Source organism: Mesoplodon mirus (genome assembly GCF_964341445.2).
Source record: "Mesoplodon mirus genome assembly, chromosome: 11".
In the NCBI taxonomy this organism is placed as follows: Eukaryota; Metazoa; Chordata; class Mammalia; order Artiodactyla; family Ziphiidae; genus Mesoplodon; species Mesoplodon mirus.
This window is the reverse complement of record NC_138987.1, coordinates 60,775,111-60,789,678: the sequence shown is the minus strand read 5'-3', so window position 1 is coordinate 60,789,678 and position 14,568 is coordinate 60,775,111.

Sequence of the window (14,568 nt, the reverse complement as noted above, 5' to 3'; positions counted from 1 at the left end):
TTGCAAGTAAGTTCATCTGTATAATTTTTCTAGATTCCACATATAAGCAATATTATACAATATTTGTTTTTCTCTTTCTGACTTCACTCTATGACAATCTCTAGGTCTACCCACGTCTCTGCAAACGGCACAATTTCGTTCCTTTTTATAGCTGAGTATATACCTCATTTATTTGTTTGTTTGTTTGGCTGTGCAGGGTCTTAGTTGTTGCACACGGGATCTTTGTTGCCACGTGCAGGATCTTTAGCTGCGGCATGTGGGATCTAGTTCCCTAATCAGGGATCGAAACCTGGACCCCCTGCATTGGGAGCGTGGAGTCTTAACCACTGGCCCACGAGGGAAGTTCCATACCTCAATTGTTTAAAAAAGTATGCCTTAGGAAGAAGCAGGAGACACAAAGGGAGGAAAAGCCAGTTTGTCAGCATGGGGCATAGGGGAAGTCTGGGCAAGAAAGAGACGGGTAAACATTGCAAATGTCATGTCCTTCCGAATTCTTGGAAACCATTAGCTTTATGGCCCTCTGTGTTTCCAGCTGTGGTAGAGTGAAGGTGAGATTCAGAAAATAGTCATTCAGATTAGGGAAAGCCCTAGGTCAGGGATGCATTTGGACTGTCTTGTTTCTCTGATTTGTCTTTTTTTCCTCCCATAGCCTCTGAAGGTAGAGGTGAAGCTATGTCCAGGGTAATTGGAGTTTTCAAGGGCTAAGACACATTTTACCAGTTTGAGTAAAGTATAGAAACTTTGCGTTCCCTTAGGTCTCTTTACCTTCCCCACTTATACTGAAATTATCTTAAATATTTCTTCTCTCTATGCTGAGAACCACATAAGGCAATGTTATAATTTTTACTTAAATCACTTAACATGATTTAGAAAACTCATGAGAATAAGATGGTATATTATTACTTATACATATCTTTCACTCTGTTGTTCTTTCTTCATGACATTTCAAGCTTTTTTTTTTTTTAATAATTTTCTTTCTGTTTAAAGAAATTCCCTTAGCCGTTCTTTTAGAGTAGGTCTGCTGGTGACTAATTCTCTTAGTTTTCCTTAATCTGAGAACATCTTGATTTTACCTTAATTTCTGAAGGATGTTTTTGCTGTGTTTTGCTCTGTGAGGGAACTTTTCACACCACCAAGCTGTTGATTCTGCCAGTCTCCTAGCCCATCCTCCAAGAATCGGCTCGAATGTGCTTTCTTTTGTGAAGCAGTCTGTGTCACTCTTTGAACCCCAAACCAAAAGCAATCACTTTTACAGCTGGGATTTTTTCATTCCCCTGATAAAGCGCCAGTCTTACAGGGTTTCATTTTGTTCTTTTTCCCACTAGACTGTGAACTCCTTGAAAGCCAGGATCAGGTGTATTCACCTTTGGATCCCACAGGTACATTCATTAATATATCCAACTAACACAACAGTGTATTTGGTGCCTCCTACGTAGGAGTCACTGTATTGAGCACTGGGTGTCAATTGGACGTGATTACCCAAAGACTAGGTATACAGAGGTGAATAAAGCGATGATAATAAGGGTCCCAGCGCTTACAGATCTTCACCAGTGCAGCATTAGGCACAGAGTAGTTGTGAATACTAACAATCTGGTCATCTAGAGGCTAGTCCTTTTACTCTGCTTCCACTTTCTACTTCTTTGACCCCATGGGAAAACTTCCTGTGGAGTCCAGACATGCTGAACCCCGAGAAAGTTAGATGCTTCTTTGAGTCATTCAGAGAAGGAGGAAAGCTTCAGCCAGTGCTGGAACCTGAAGTCTCTGGAGGGCAAGGCCTGAGGAGGAGTGCTGAGCACAAGTCCTGAGGGCCCTCCTGTTAGCCAGCAAAAGGAGAGCAGGTCTGGAGTCCCAAGGGGATAATAGGAATGCTATTGATTACTTATGTACCAGCCTTGCTGGTCTAGGGGGCTGATGAAGTTACATCGATGCCTCCTATCTCAGTGGGAAACCAGGCTGATGGGGACTGGCAAATAAAGACAACACCCAAGATTTTTAGGGCAGTGAAAGTATTCTGTATGATACTGTAAATGTAGATATATGACATTATACATTTGGTAAAACCCATAGAACTGTGCAATGCAAAGAGCTGAACCCTAATGTAAACTGTAGACCTAGGTAATAATAATAATAATAATATGTAAAATTTAAATAATATAACAATCAAGTGTAACTAAGGTACCATACCAGTGGAAGATGTTAAAAATAGGGGAAACTGAGGGATTGGGGGAGAGGGAATATTTGGGAACTCTGTACTTTCTGCTCAATTTTTCTATAAACCTAAAACTACTCTAAAAAATAAACTTTTATTTTTTTGGACTCTGCTTCTTGAGCCATTTTATTTAATTAATTTATTTATTTTGGCTGTGCTGTGTGGCTTGTGGGATCTTAGTTCCCCGACCAGGGATCAAACCCGTACCCCGTGCAGTGGAAGCATGGAGTCCTAACCACTGGACTGCCAGAGAATTCCAAAATAAACTATTAATTGAAACAAAAAGCCCATCATCCAAGAAATGACAGCTAATGGGAATCGATGAGGAACAGGTAGAAGATGAGGACAGGAGCAAAGGTAGGAAGTCTGATTGGGGGGACCTGGCTTTGTCTTCATCCCTCTGTCATTCCTCAGTCCTGGAGACAAGCTCACCACCACTTTCCATCCCCCTACATATTTACACAATCTCTCTTCCCTGTCATTCCCAAGGCACCAGAGTTGGAAATTCAAGGAATTTCAAGGAAAAGTAATTTTCATATTGAGGATGAGGATGACGCTGATTGTAGAACTGGAGGTCCAGTTATGGATGGTGAACTCAAGTCAGAAACGGGAAAATCTGGCAGGACCGAGAAACTTCTCTAAGCTGTCTGGAAGCAGTAGAGTCTTGAGGTTCCCTGTGGACTTAGGGTCCAAGAATTTCAGGCAATAGTGTTGGATACCTCTACATCTAGTTCTCCCAGTTTTAGGAATGTGTCCCTGTAGCTTTCTGAAGACTTACTTCTCTTATTCTAGGGACTGATTTCTTCTTGCTTATTAAGGAGCCGTCCTGGCACTGAGAGGAGTGAATAAGACAGGAGGAGGGACCCAAGAGCCCTTCATTGACCTGTTCACTTTGGTTGTGTTCCAAGGTGGGTTATGGCACCAGAGAGAAACCTTTATGCCACAATGATGTGTGGACTTTTGTACCAGTTTTAGGAGGCACCGTATGCCGTTGTTCCTTACTGTTCAGACTACAGTTTCTCACCTAGACCCCTGTATGAGAAATGAAGCCTAATTCCTATAGTTTTGATATAGGCTTAGAAAGGGGTACTATCAAGGTAATGGATGCATTTAATTAGGGAATTGCACTGGAACTAATGTAAAAACTGAAAAGTTGCTCTTGTCTGACTTCTGGTGGATTCTATTGTCCTATTCCTCTACCTATTGAATCCATTGAATAAGAACTATTTGGGGCAACTTCCCTGGTGGTCCAGTGGTTAAGGCTCTGTGCTCCCAATGCAGGGGACCTGGGTTCGATCCCTGGTCAGGGAACTAGATCCCTCGTGCATGCACAACTAAAAGATCCTGCATGCCGCAACTAAAGACTCCACGTGCCACAACGAAGACCTGGCGCAGCCAAATAAATAAATAAAATATTTTGGGCAAAGTTACAAAGGGGAAATGGGGTTGGAGGAGGGATAAACTAGGAGTTTGGGATTAACAGATACACACTGCTCTATGTAAAATAGATGAACAACAAGGACCTACTATATAGCACAGGGAACTATATTCAGTATCTTGTAATAACCTATAATGAAAAAGAATATATATATATATATATATATATATATATATGAATCACTTTGCTGTACACCTGAAACTAACACAACATTGTAAATTGTAAATCAACTGTACTTCAATTAAAAAATAATAAAAATTTTTATGGGCTTCCCTGGTGGCGCAGTGGTTGAGAGTCCGCTTGCCGATGCAGGGGACACGGGTTTGTGCCCCGGTCCGGGAAGATCCCACATGCCGCAGAGCGGCTGGGCCCGTGAGCCATGGCCGCTGAGCCTGTGCATTTGGAGCCTGTGTTCCGCAACGGGAGAGGCCACGGCAGTGAGAGGCCCGCGTACCACACACACACACACACACACACACACACACACACACACACACAAATAATAATAATAATAATAGTAATAATAAAAATTTTTAAATAACTCTTTTGGGGTCTCCTACCCAGAAATCACTGACATTCCTGCCTGTCACCTCCCACTTCCCCAGAAAACCCAGAGGAGTTTTTCCTGATCGAAGTTTAGGTCTAGAGAAATCCTTAGGATGAGAGGGATATGGGGCAGGAAAAGGGAGAAACCTGATTTCAGCATGGGGCAAAGGTAAGGGCAAAGCCTGAACTAAGAAGAGGCAGATAAATATTTGTGAATGTTATGTCCTTCACTGTTTTCAGAGGGGTCAACTGTTTTGTCTCAGATAGAAGGTCAGATCTAGAAAGCAGTCATTCAGATCAGAGAAGCATAGAGGCAAAGGATGTGTTCAGACCATCTCATTCCTCTGGCTTCTTTTTTTACCAGGAGCAGGTGAGTATCTCCCACAGCCTATAAGGTTTGATGTCCAGCGTGATTGAAATTTCCAAGGGCTAAGACACTTCCAAGCTCTGACCAGTCCTGGTGTCTCTTCATCCCAAGCCTTTCCCCACTTCCCAATCTGAGCATTGCTTCTTTCCAGCAGGGCTGTTCTGCTGACCCACCATGATCCAGGCTCTGCTGCTCCTTTGCTGTGTCTTGCTGTCCCAAAGGGCTGCCTTTCCAAGAAATGCCCAGGAAGGGGCCCTGAACTTCCAGCCATCTTTCACAGAAACTGGGCATCCTCTGAATGTGCTCTCCAACCAGATCCCTCTCCCAGATCCCCAAACTTGCCAGGATCTCTTGCGCACAGTCCCCTCCTTAGCCCCTCTCTCTGAGTACCTATCCAACTTAGCTCTGGAGGAGGTTGGTTGCACAACCGAGGCCCATATTCTGCAGCTTCAGCTTGTTAAGATGGGAGGAAAGGACACCACTGAAACCCTCATCCGTAAGAGCAAAAAGCACAATAAGGAAGAAGGGATTGGCAATGCTAAGGTCATTCTGAAGGATCTGGGAGGATCGCTAGGGGAGTTTAGGCAGGTGCAGCGCTCAGTTACCCTTCCTGAGGCATGTAGGCAGGAACATAAGTGGGTGCTCTATGAGACAGCGCAACTGATAGTTGAATTTGCTGAGAAGTGCCCTTCCACTGAGCTGGTAACAGAGTTAAAGACTTCTGCCATACCCAGAAGTGCACGGATAAATCTTGGGAGCATTTGGAAGGAGTAGGCAAACAGCTGATGGAAAGCCCTGAGATGAAAGACTTCACAATGCCTATGGAAGATCAGATATACTTTGTCAAGCATTCCACAACCATTCTGACGTGCCTTTATACTGGAACTAATACAGAAACATTTCCAGACATTTTTTGGATAGGGAAGGCCTCCGAGGAATCCTATCTCCTGTCTCAAATGTCTCTGATAGGACTGTGTACAAGGACTGTGCACAACAGGTAGTTAGAAGTGTTGAGACAGCTTAGGCCAGAAGTGTGCTGTTCATTTGATCCCGGTGCTGAAAGACATGTGACCAGAGTCAGCTTTGCCCCCTCTCTTAATAGGTCCTAGCCCCTATTTTTTCTCCCAATTTCTCTTTACTTCAGTTGAAAGATACTGTGGTTATATTATGTACTAGCCATGAAGGATATTGAAATCTTTCCCCGTTCATCTACCTTTTACTTTCTAATTCCCCAACTGGATGGTATAGCTTGCTTGTGTTAATTTTTTTTTTTTTTTTTTTTTTTTTTGCTGTACGCGGGCCTCTCACTGCTGTGGCCTCTCCCGTTGCGGAGCACAGGCTCCGGACACACAGGCTCCGCGGCCATGGCTCGCGGGCCCAGCCGCTCCGCGGCATGTGGGATCTTCCGGGATCGGGGCACGAACCCGCGTCCCCTGCATCGGCAGGCGGACTCTCAACCACTGCGCCACCAGGGAAGCCCACTTGTGTTAATTTTTAAACTGAAAAGAGAAATTAAATGTTGCTTCTATATCAAAATAACTGTTATTTGATCTCTCTTAACTGCAGGTCTCTGTGGCATTTTCTTTTGGGGGGCGGGTACTGTGCAAAATGGGATCTTAGTTCCCTGACCAGGGATCAAACCCAGGCCACAGCATTAAAAGTGCCAAGTCAACCACTGGATCGCCAGGAAATTCCCTTCACAGCTTCTTTTGTGAGCTGGAGATGAAATGTGGCAGGGACATGTAGGAAGTGCCAATGTATTTTCAGGCTGAGTGTGTAACAAGGGGACAAGGTTTGAGCAGTCAATACAAATGGGCAAATAATTATAGAGGTCATATCCCTTGCTGATCATTGGGGAAAGCAACCATCTTTCCTCCTCATGGGACAGAGAACTGAGCAGAGTGGGTCTAGATCTACCAGAGCAGTTTCACTTCTCACTGACTGGATTGTGTGGTAATTTGGGGCCCCATACCTGCATGGAATGGGGCCCATGTAAAGCAGAGGAAGTCCCTGGTGATCTGGATAGGGAGACCAAGAAGAGCAATTGAGTCCCATTCCCTGGCCCCAAACTTAAAAGGAAGAGAGGCTGGGAGTTGATGGGTGAGATGTCCTCTAACTGAGCTCTGGGTTCCTTCAGACCACAGCCCAAAGGAAACAGTTTGTGTGTTGTCTTCCACTCTAGTATAGTCAGATCCAGCTAGACATCACCAAGACCCACCATGACCTGCTCCTTTAGTGCCTCCTGCTGTACCCTGTGGTTGTCACTTCATGTGGCACCCAGAAAAAGACCCTGGTGCCTTTTTCCTCATCTCTGGGGATCCAGCCACCCACAGCAGTCTCTTGGTTCTGCCAGACTCTGCTCCCAAAGTCCCTGGCTGGCCTCACCCACTTTGTACTCCACCAAGGATGTCCCTGGAGCAGACTGATCATGAGACTGATTCCTAGACACTGCAGCTTCATCTTTATAGACTGGAGGATATGAAAGCCATGCAGGTTTTCTTCAATCAAATACAAGGTGCCACATGGACAGCAGCACAGGGAGTGACCTCCCAGGGAGTGCCCTGGTCTCTGTTCCACAGCTGTTAGGCAGGGTTCAGCCTGATCCAGGGAGATAAAGATGTGCCTTCTCTACTCTACAATGTTAGTATGAGCAAGAGCAGCATATGTACAACGTGGTCCAGCTGTTGCCAGGAGTGGGAATCTACTACAAAGTCAGGCATAGCTTTGTACTCTGCTGCTCAGAACTACAATAGACCCAAGGAGTGAGGCTGAGATGAGGCCATAGACCTAGGCTCCAGCCTTTGGATGGTCATGCCCAGGTTATCAGGGGACCCAGGGGCTGTTGGTGAGCTCTGTGCTTAAATCTGCAGCAAAATCTGGGGTTCAGCAGCTGAACCAGTATTACCATGAAAAAGAGGCAAATACCCCTCTGTCAGAGACTAGGGAGGAGGGCTTGGAAGGCACCACAGATGTGAATCACCCAGGGGTGACAAACAACAACCATGGCCTCGGAAGACAAGACTCCTGAAGAAGTAAAGTCAGCTCCTACTCATTTCGGGCCTTATTCAAGGGCCAAGACTTAGATACTTTTCGTAGGAATCTTATGCTTTATATAAATAAAGAGATTATTCACAGTAGGAATTAAACTGAATTTAAAATTATCACCAACTCCCTTATCCTAAACTTCAGATATGGAATAGAATATTCAACTATGATTATGTCAGTCTGTCATTATTCATGGTAGTGAAGAGAATCCTCTTCCCTCAAAAACAAAACAAAACAAAACAGGTTTTTCCCTTCATCATAAAATCATATGACTCCTTAAATCATATACATGCTTGCTTTATTCTGTTAGGCTCTGGGTACTGCAATAAATTGAGATTTCCCAAAGATCAGATGGCCCCAGGAGCAAGAATGCTACCCAGGCCAGCAGGTCTTTCACAGATGTGCTAATCCACGTATTGAAAATCAGAGGTGACAAATCTTACCAGTCCTTGTTGAAATTCCAGGAGGTTGGAACAAGGATGATCCCTCTGATTAAGGTAGGGAAGAGGGACCTGGGGGTGTATTAAAATAGAGTCAATTACAATCTTAGGGGTTTTATGACTTCTTCCACAATTTCCAGACTACTGCAATCCAACAGAAATTTGAGAGATGATGGAAATGTTCTATATCTGTGCTGTCCAATATGGTGGACACGAGCCCCGTGTGTCTACTGGGTGCTTGAAATGTGGGTGGTACAACTGAGAAACTGAATTTTCTTTCCAAGTTTTAAATTATTATTCATAGTTGGGTTTGTTCTGTTTTGTTTTGTTTTGTTTTGCGGTACGCGGGCCTCTCACTGTTGTGGCCTCTCCCATTGCAGAGCACAGGCTCCGGACGTGCAGGCTCAGCGTCCATAGCTCATGGGCCCAGCCGCTCTGCAGCATGTGGGATCCTCCAGGACTGGGGCACGAACCCGTGTCCCCCGCATCGGCAGGCGGACTCTCAACCATTGCGCCACCAGGGAAGCCCTATTCATAGTTTTTATTGTTGGTATTACGTGATAATGTCTCTAGGTGTTATGGACTGAATTGTGTCCCCCCACAGAATTAATTAGTTGAAGCCCTAACCCACAATGTGACTATATGTGGGGAGAGGGCCTTTAAGGAGGTAGTTAAGGTTAAATGATATCATAAGAGTAAGATTCTAGGGACTTCCCTGGTGGTGCAGTGGTTAAGAATCCACCTGCCAAGGCAGGGGACAAGGGTTCAAGCTCTGGTCCGGGAAGATCCCACATGCCACAGAGCACCTAAGCCCGTGTACCATAACTACTGAGCCTGCATGCCTAGAGCCCATGCTCCGCAACAAGAGAAGTCACTGCAGTGAGAAGCCCGTGCACCAAAACGAAGAGTAGCCCTCGCCTCACCGCAGCTAGAGAAAGCCTGCACACAGCAACGAAGACCCAACGCAGCCATAAATAAATAAATAAATAATAAAATTTAAACAACAACAAGAAAAAAAGAGTGGGATTCTAATCCAACGGGACTGGTGTCATAAGAAGTGGAAAAGACACCAGAAATGCATAAACACAGAGGAAAGGCTATGTGTGGGAACAGCAAGACGGCAGCCATCTGCAAGCCAAGGAGAGATGTCTCAGGACTAACCAAACCTGCCAACACCCTGACCTTGGACTTCTAGCCTCCAGACCATGAGAAATAAATTCCTTTTGTTTAAATCACCCAGTCTACGGTATTTTGTTATGGCGACCCTGGCACACTAATACATTAAGTATGGGTTTTTTTTCACCTGTTTTCTGGTATCCTGTGAGTCTACTCAATCTGAAAAATTTTTCTTCTTCATTCTTTTCTTAGTTTTTTTTTTTTGGCTGCTCTGCGCAGCTTGTGAGATCTTAGTTTCCCAACCAGGAATCAAGCCCAGGCCCACGGCAGTGAAAGCACTGAGTCCTAACCACTGGACCGCCAGGGAAGTCCCAGTTTAGCTTTTTAAAAACGGTGGTAAAAAACACATAGCATAAAATATACCATCTTAACCATTTCTAAGTGTACAGTTCAATAGTGTTAACTACCTTCACGTTGTTGTGCAACCCATCTCCAGAACTTTCTCACCTTGAAAAACTGAAAATCTACCCGTTAAACAACTTCCCATTTCCCCCTCCCCTCAGCCCCCAGCAACCATCCTTCTACTTTCTGTTTCTATAACTCTGACTACCCTAGATCTCTTCCTACTCATTGCAATTTGTCATCTCTGACTGAGATTCCTGCAGCAGCCGTCCTGCTAGTCCTCTTCACTCTAATCTCCCCTCCTCCTAAGTCCATCTTCCACATTGCCTCTTGAGTTATCTTTCTAAAACATAGGTTTGATTCTATCACTCCCCTGTCCAGACAACCTGATGGTTCCCCACTACTTTCAACACAGAGTCCAGAGCCTCTGAGTGTGTCTGGTCTTTGTCCAACCTTGGCAGGCGTAGGTCCATGCCACCCACATACCTACTTTACATTGAAGTCATCTTCATCTTGGACAACTTTCCATACTCCAAAAGGAGTCTTTTTCTCTCAATGGTTGGTCATGCCTGTCCCTCTACTAGAAGGCTCCAACCACACACACACATACCTTACCTGTCCTCCGGATAAACCTCTGCCTTCAAGACTCAGCTCAATTGTCACTCCTTTTGAAAAGTTGTCCCTGTTACCCTTTGAATCTATGGAGAAACTTTGGCAGTTGGGCTCTCTTCTTCCCACTGCTATAGCACAAATCCTCTGGTGTTACAGCACATTTCCTACTTCTCCCCCTAAATTGTGAGCTCCTAGAGGGTAAGGATCCTGCCTTACTCACTTTTAGATCTTTAGGATCCATTCAGTAATTTACACAATTAACAAATATATTTGGGGCAGCTGGAGAAGTGGCTAGAAGCACCTCCCGCCCTACCCTTACCCCACACTGCCACCTGTGCTTCCTAACCTTTAATGGTACAATGGTATAATAGCTGTGGTCAAATTTGAGCGTACATCAGAATCACCTGTAGAGCTTGTTAAACCAGATTTCTGGAGAATTCCCTGGCAGTCCAGTGGTTAGGACTCCGTGCTTTCACTGCCAAGGACCTGGGTTCGATCCCTGGTCAGGGAACTAAGATCCCAAAAGCCTGCGTGGTGTGGAAAAAACAAAACAAAACAAAAAACCCACACAGATTTCTGAGCTTACTCTGAGTACCTGATTTAGCAGGTCTGGGATGGGGCCTAAGAATTTACATTTCTAAGTTCCCACGTGACGCTGAGGCTGGTGGTCTTGGGACCACACTTTGAGATCCACTACCCTATAGCCATCAGGGGGTATTAGTCTCATGTTTCTCCCCTCCTCATAATGATTTCATCTCTCCTGCCTGACTCCATGGCCTCTCTGCAGCCTCATTCTCACTCCCCAGCCTTTTGTTCAGTGGGAGTGATGGTTTAACCCCAAATCTTTTTTTTTCTTTTTAAAAAATTTATTTAGGGCCTCCCTGGTGGCACAGTGGTTGAGAGTCCGCCTGCCGATGCAGGGGACATGGGTTCGTGCCCCGGTCCGGGAAGATCCCACATGCCATGGAGCGGCTGGGCCCGTGAGCCACGGCCGCTGAGCCTACGCATCCGGAGCCTGTGCTCCACGACGGGAGAGGCCACAACAGTGAGAGGCCCGCGTACCACAAAATAAATAAATAAATAATAATAATTTTTATTTATTTATTTGACAGTGCCATGAGGCTTGCAGGATCTTAGTTCCCCAAGCAGGGATTGAACCCGTGCCCTCGGCAGTGAAAGCCCAGAGTCCTAACCACTGGACCACCAGGGAATTCCCTAACCCACAGTCTGACAGTCTGGTTTCTTCCTTTTTAATCTTGTATGAGTAAAGTATTTTTTACTTTTGTTTGCAATGAACATAATGTAAAAAAGTAAAGAAAAATTACCTATAGACCCACCTCATAGGGCTAGTTTATTAATATTTGGGTGTCCAACTATCCTTATAGAAGTTTTCTATAACTGTAATGTGCACATACATTTTTAAAAAATATTTATTTATTTATTTATTTATATTTTTGGCTGTGTCAGGTCTTCGTTGTGGCATGCGGGATCTGTTTTGTTGTGGCTCTCGGGTTTCTCTCTAGTTGTGGCGTGCGGGTTTCCTCTCTCTAGTCGAGGCTTGCAGGCTCAGTAGTTGTGGTTAGAGGGCCTAGTTGCCCCACGGCATGTGGGATCTTAGTTCCCTGACCAGGGATCGAACCCGCGTCCCCTGCATTGGAAGGCGGATTCTTTACCACTGAACCACCAGGGAAGTTCCTGCACATATATTTTTAAGCAAAAATTGGACTTTACTCTTCATACTAACTTGAAGCCTGTGACATTTGTTTTATGACTGGAAGTTTGTACCTCTTAATCCCCTTAACCTAATTTACCCATCCCCCCATCCTGGATTCATTCTTAATTTCCGGAAATAATTTCCCAGAAGTAGAATTTGTGGGTCAAAGGATATACACATTTTTGCTGTTGGTTGATCCATTAATATCTTCTCTTTTTAAAATATCTTCTTTAAAATGAAAGAATTGGCTTTATTTTCTGGTAGTAAATGTAATATATCCATATTGCAAAAACATCTGGAAAACGTAAAAGAAAAAAAACCCCAAATTTGATCACTCAGAGATCACTTCTGTTAACAATTTTTTGGCTGAGGTATAATTTACCTCTAATAAAACAGGCAGATTTTAAACAACAGTTCAATGTGCTTTGACACACAAAGAAAACAGGAACTCACAGAGGTAGATAGATACATAAATAGATACATAGATACATCACCAGGCCAATCAAGATACAGAACATGTCCTACACTTTAGAAGGTTCCCAGTCAATCTCACTGCCCTGCCCTCCTCGTCTCCTATGACTCCCTCCCCACATACAAACACTGGTCTGATTTCTATCTGTGTAGTTGTGTTGCCTCTCTGTAACTTCACACACATGAAATCATAGAATATGTCTTTTTTTTTTTTTTTTTTTTTGCAGTACGCGGGCCTCTCACTGCTGTGGCCTCTCCCCTTGTGGAGCACAGGCTCCGGACGCGCAGGCCCAGTGGCCATGGCTCACGGGCCCAACCACTCCACGGCACGTGGGATCTTCTCGGACCGGGGCACGAACCCGTGTCCCCTGCATCGGCAGGCGGGCTCTCAACCACTGCGCCACCAGGGAAGCCCAGAATATGTCTTTTGAGTTTGGCTTCTTCTGCTCAGCATGTCTACGCTTTATCAGTGTTCTCATGGGTATCAGTAGTTTATAGCTTTTTAATGCTAAGTAGTATATCAGTTTGTGAATATACGACAGTTTTCTTAAAATTCGTGCACCTGTTAGTGGATATTTGGGTATTGGGGCTATTATGGATAAATATGCTATAAACATTCTTGTCTTTTATGGGACATGTGTTATCATTTCTCTTTGGTAAATATTTAGAAGAAAAATTGCTAAGCAATAGGATGGGTACATATTTAACCATATATACATATATATGTGTATGTGTGTATATATATATATATATATATATATATATACACATATAACTGCCAGTTTTCCAAAGTGATTGTACCAATGTATGAAAGTTCTACTTGATTCTCATCAACACTTGATATTATCTGTCTTTCTCATTCTAGCCATCCTAGTGGGTATCTTCTGGTGGTATTAATTTACATTCCTTTGATGACATGATATTGTACATCTTTTGACATGTTTATTGGCCACTGTTTTCTTTTGTGAAGTGAGTATCTGTTCAAGTCTTTTGTCCATTTATAAAATGGAATTGTTTGCTTATTTAATATTGTGTGTCTATATGCATATTGCAGGTATCATACCACTGATGTAAATTATAGTGCCATACAGTCCTCCCTCGGTATCTGAGGGGGATTGCCTCCAGAACCCTCCCCCCATACCAAATCTGTGGATGCTCAGGTCCCTTATATAAAATGTCATAGTACAGTCGACCTTCCATACAGGTTCTGCATCCATGGATACTGAGGCCGACTGTTTATCACTGACATAAATTTCACACATGTATCACATGTGATAGATATTCTTTGTCAGATATATATTTGCAAGTATTTTCCCCAGACCATGCCTTGTCTCTTCATTTTCTTAACAGCAGAAGTTGTAATTTTGAAGTCCAATTTATTGATCTTTAATTTTATGATTAATGCTTTTTTATTGTGGTAAAACATACATAACATAAAATTTACCATTTTAACCAATTCTAAGTGTATGTTTAGTGACATTAAGTACATTCACACCGTTGTTAATATCCATTCACTTTGTTAACATATCAATCTCCAAAACTTTTTCATCATCTTCCCAAACTGAAATTCTGTACTCATTAACACTAACTCCCCATTCCTTGCTGTCCTCAGCCCCTAATAATCATTATTCTACTTTCTGTCTCTGAATTTGACTTCATGTAAGTGGAATCATATAATATTTGTTCTTCTGTGTCTGGCTGGCTTCATTTACTATAATGTCCTTAAGGTTCATTCATGTTATAGCATGTGTTCAAATTTCCTTCCTTTTTAAGGCTGAATAATGTTCCACTGTATATGTATACCACATTTTGTTCACCCATTTGTGAGGGACATTTAGGTTGTGTGAAATGGTCTTTCATTGTGGTTTTGATTAGCATTTCCCTAATGATTAATAATATTGGGCATCTTTTCATGTGCTAATTGGCCATTTGTACATCTTCTTTGGAAAAATGTCTATTCAAGTCCCTTGCCCTTTTTTTTGGGCAGGGGGGTGGGCTGTGCCGCGAGGCTTGTGCGATCTTAGTTCCCCGACCAGGGGTCCAACCCAGGGCCCGCTGTGGTTAGCAATCACAGTGAGAGCGCCAAGTCCTAACAACTGTACAGCCAGGGAATTCCCCTTTGCCCTTTTGTGTGTGTGTGTGTGTGTGTGTGGTACGCGGGCCTCTCGCTGCTGTGGCCTCTCCCGTTGCGGAGCACAGGCTCCGGAT